This window comes from Rhinopithecus bieti, unplaced genomic scaffold (genome assembly GCF_001698545.2).
Source record: "Rhinopithecus bieti isolate Rb0 unplaced genomic scaffold, ASM169854v2 scaffold_5153, whole genome shotgun sequence".
In the NCBI taxonomy this organism is placed as follows: domain Eukaryota; kingdom Metazoa; phylum Chordata; class Mammalia; order Primates; family Cercopithecidae; genus Rhinopithecus; species Rhinopithecus bieti.
The window spans coordinates 345,427-350,652 of record NW_016804751.1 but is presented as its reverse complement, the minus strand read 5'-3'; positions in this window follow the sequence as shown (position 1 = coordinate 350,652).

Below are 5,226 nucleotides of genomic sequence, written 5' to 3'. Positions count from 1 at the left end.
TCCTGTGATACTGGATTTTGTGCCTTGGCGAGAACCCAGGGAGATTATGCCAAACACTGTTTTCTTAGAAAAACTGATAGTCAACACTAAATGAAGTAGAAACCTCAGAAGTACCATGGCAGAACGTGAAGTGGATATCAAAAGGCTTAGATAAATAAGCATATCATAGGGAATGACACTAAATAGGGCTGGAAAACACACCAACTGACATTTTTCTGCAGAGACATCTTTGTGTTTACCAACGGGATGAGAAATGTGCTAGTGAGAGAGGCACCCACGCCATTGAGAAGCTCACCGGTGGTTCTCTTCTTTACTCCAGGAGATGCTCTTCTATCTCACTGACAGCAGTTGTCATGAGAAAATACCAAACTAGTAGAGGCCAGGTGGTATCACTTAACTGCCAGATGCAAGACAGGATTAATTATCATAATGAGCAACAAGTTTTTGGAATGGCAATCATGGGATCCAGGCTCATGAAGAACTATGGAGATGACTAATAGGATAGGGCATCCTTAGGGGAAAGACAGGTAGACATCCAACAAGGGTAGTTCCCGATCTATACAATCAAGGATAAGTGGTCGAAGGACAGAGAGCAGCTGCCCCAATAAAAAGTCAATTTCTGAACCTGACCCAATTTGCATATCTGCAACCCCTTGACTGAAGGAGAGTCGGGGTCCTTTACAAGAATGGACTCTATACCCTATAGCAAGTGTATTCAGTAAAGTTTCTTCCAATTTATCCCTGAAAAGACCTATGGCCACGTAGTTGGGTAATAACTCTACACTGGTAAAAGGAGAACACTTAAAATATTTTGAGGGTTACTGAATTATTAAATATGGGTCTGAGTTGACATTGATACTTATGGACCTAAAGAATTATCCTGGGCTCCCTGTTGGAGTGGAGTATATAGGGAGCAGATAATAAAATGCAACTGTGGCTCAGATTCAGCTCACAATGAATCAGCTATATCCATACACCCACTTGTAGTCATTTCCCTGATACTTAAATGTATAACTGGAATGCATATACTTGAAAATTGGCAGAAGGCACACATTGATCCTTGACCTGTGTGGTAAGCTCTATCACCATGAGGAAGGCCACTTGGAAGCCTATGAAATCACACCTCTACCCTAGCCAAATAGTAAATATAAAATAATATTGAAGAATCAAGGGGAGAGAATGGCAGAGAACAAGGCCATTCTTAAAGACCTAAAAGATGGAGAGATCATGGTCTCCATCATGTCTTCATTTAAATCATGAGTCTGAGCCCTACAAAAATCCGATGGATCCTGGAAGATGATTCTGAATTCCTGCAAACCCAACCAAGAAGTAGCTCCAGTTGCTGTCACTTTGGTAGAAGTGGTATCTCAATTGGAGCATATTAACACAAATCCAGGTGCAGAGTATCTAGCCATAGATCTAGTGAACATGATCTATTCTGTCCCATGGGCAAATCTTATAAACTCTCAATACTTCAGTTTACTCATCTGTAAGTTGGGGAGAATATCTACTTCAGGGAGTCATTGTGAATACTAAGTTAATTAATGCATATAAAGTACTTAAAACAGTACTGAGCACTGTAGTTAGCACAATGTAAGTATTAGCTGTTATTTTTTTGTTAGGGGAAATGGTCATATTATCTCTTTATAAAAGTAACTTGCATATTATATACAAGTTACATTATTTATTCTTGTAGGGAAGAGGAATGAGGAACAACAAACAGGTAAATAAATACATTAAATTGTTTCCTTGCTTACTGTCTATTCTTTGTGGGTTTGGTGACTTTGTGGGTTTGGTGGCTCATGCCTGTAATCCCAACACTTTGGGAGGCTGACACAGGAGGATTGCTTGAGGCCAGGAGTTCAAGACCAGTCTGGGCAACATCGCCAGAACATGTCTCTACAATTTTTTTTTTTAATTAGCTGGGTGTAATGGCATATGCCTGTAGTCCTAGCTACTTGGAAGGCTGAGGCAGGAGGATCGCTTGCACCCAGAAATTTGAGGCTGCAGTGAGCTGTGCTTACACCACTGCACTCCAGCCTGAGTAAACAGAGTAAGACCTTGTCTCTTAAAAAAGAAAAAAAAAAAAAAGATAAAAGAGCATGTAAGCTCTTTGAGGGTGGGGACTATATCCCAGCATTTAGAATTGCAGCCAGCATGTAGCAGGCTTTAATAGAATATATGTGATTAGATATTGTCATGCCCAAATCCTATTGACCCCTGTGGAGATGGCACCAGGTTCAACAGACAGAATAAGAGACCCAGAGCCAGCAAATGAGTCATGGGATTTTATTGGAGACTTTCGTACAGCGGAGAGTGTCCAGTGGTGGCAGGCTGGGCAGAAGAACTGCAACTGCTTTCAGATCACAAAGCATTTTCACTTAGCACCCTTTAACAACCTTCACCTGGCAACCTTAATTCAACCCAAAAGTTGGGCCTCGAATTGCTATATGGCTGGTGTTTCACAGGATGGGCTGGGGCTCAGATGTTCTTCATAGACAAAGAAGGAATCTCTGGGTTGGCCACTCATGGATCCCTTAGATTAGAACACATTCAGGTACATCTGCCATATAAGGTCATTCTCAGGGTATGCTTAAGTTATTGCTATTAGACGCGTTTACCCTACAGCTATACATATATGTGGGAGGCAGGGATATATCTGTTTGTTTCCTGTTGATTGATCTTTTTTACTCTCTTATTGGTACCCTAGGAATAACCTTAGTCTCCAGTGGAAGCAGAAACAAATGCTCAGAGAAATCTCTAGCCTAAGTGTGAGACAGAAAGATTTTGCTGCCTTTTAAAGATCATAATTTCATGTCCAAAATTAGACTTGAGGTTGGGGGAAGAGAGTAGAGGCATGCAGAAGAAGCTGGACAGAGGGAGGTGTGAAGGGAGTGGAATTATAAAGATAGGAAGGGGAAGAAGGAGTTCTCATGGTACGTGAAGACTGGGAACAGATGGGGAAGGGACATAGAATGCCGATTTCCTCAAGCCTGGATCACCTGTGGACATCCTATCATCCAACAGTCCTGAGAGAGAATGGGGGATTCAGGTGCATGTGGTTGTAGGTGCAAAGGGGGAACCTAGCTCCCTGTTGAAGGTGAAAGTGGAAAGAATACAGACAATGGCAGACACGCAGCCCCTGTTACTCAACATGACCACCTACCATGTCCCAGGATGGTGGAAATATTAGCTTGATAATCATTACAGGAACTCTGTTTTACAGACAAACACACACACACACACACACACACACACACACAAGGATTAGATCAATTATGTAATTTACAAAAGGCCATAAGGCAGCTAGAATCATGGCTTGGATGAAAACTCAGCTGTTTCAATTCCAAAATTAGATGGTTAACCACCACAATATGCTACTTCTTTGGGTTGTTTGTCCTGGTTTTCTGGGTAGTGCTTTCTTTCTCTAGTTGGACAGGAGCTGTTTCTGGAAATACGTCAGTGGCTAGCAGTCCAAATCTCAGGGTTCAAAGGGTGAGCTTCTGTTTGATTTGAGTTAATCTTGACCTCCAAGTGCCCTAATCTGGTGGAGGAGAAGTAAGTGTCTCTTGGGGTCAGAACCTATGTTTATTGATTGTTTACTATTTGTTGTGCTGGGTTCTTTATGTATTTTATATTATTTCTCACAAGTCTATGAGCTGGATAGTATTATATCATTTTGAAGAGAGGTATGGAAAAATGAGACTTCAGAAGGTGAGCTAGTTGCCTAGCATCCCATAGCAGTAAATGATGGAGCTGAGTATAGTTTGGGCCTGTCTAACCTCAGAATTGTGAAAGTGGCAATAACCGTGGCCAGTGGTTCTGATGCTGGGAGGTTAGTTCAGTTGGAAGCACATCTCTGCCAATGGTAGAGGGACCCAAACCATGTTTCATCACAGGTCCACCAACCATAGTCTGTAGAATAAACAACAACTCTCTCACATTCACTTACTCCTATATTTCAAACACATATGGCTGCTTTTATGGTTAATGAGATGTAAATTTACCTAATATATTTAATAAATTTAGAGTTGCTTTTTTGTCATTATATGGTAACAGATTCAGAAAGTATATCCATGGGTTGAAAGCAGTGTTGTGAAATGGTTAAGGGCCAGATTCTGGAGACAGAGTATTTTGTGTTTGAATCCTGGCTTTGCTACCTACTGTCTAGCTGTGTGACCTTGAGCAGATTTCAATTTTTCAGGGCTCAGGGTCTTTACCTATAAAAGGAAGATCATAATATCGATTTTATAAGCCATTGTGAAGATTAAATAAATTGATCTCTGAAAGTTGCTTAGATAGCACTTGGCCCACAGTAAGCACTTTAAGTTTTAATTATTATTGTAACTGGTCTTTTACAGGAAATTTAAGAAACTTATTTTAAGAGGGCCTTTACCTGAAACAGGTAAGAACCTCTGCATTCAAGTCCAATTTTATCCCTCAGGAGCTATGACTTTAGAAAGCTATTTAAATTTTCAGTGTATCAGTTTAATAATGTGGTTTTAATGATTAAAATGAGATTCTGTATATAAAGCACTAAACACTGTTTAAAAATCGTAAGTGGTCAATACATAATAGGGATGAAAAATACGATTATCAGTTTAATTATTAACCATGATGGAAAATTTACTTGGACAATGTCACTTATCAAAAATACCTAATGAAATGTATGACAAGAATGAAAACAACAAAACCACCTCAATTTTTCGACAAGTTTTATGGTGCTGCCTGTGTGCTAAACAATATTACGCGCTAAAAATAATGAGGTCCCTGAAGAAAAGGAGCTTGCTATTTAATTTGGGAGATGAATCGCCCACAAACGGCATGTTTTTAAAGCTTTCAGTACCTCGACATAGTGGGAGCACCATCACTGAGCTGGTATTGTTATTATTTTATTATTTATATATGTAAAAAAAACACGTAACAGGCTGGGCATAGGGGCTCATGCCTGTCATCCTAGCACGGGAGGCCGAGGCAGGTGGATCACTTGAGGTCAGGAGTTTGAGACAGTCTGGCCAACATGGCAAAACCCCATCTCTATTGAAAATACAAAAATTATCTGGGCATAGTGGTGGGTGCCTGTAATCCCCGCTACGCAGGAGGCTGAGGCAGAATTGCTTCAACTCGGAGGTGGAGGTTGCAGTGAGCTGTGATGGCACCACCACACTCCAGCCTGGGTGACAGAGCGAGACTGTGTTTCACCAAAAAAAAAAAAAAAAAAAAAAA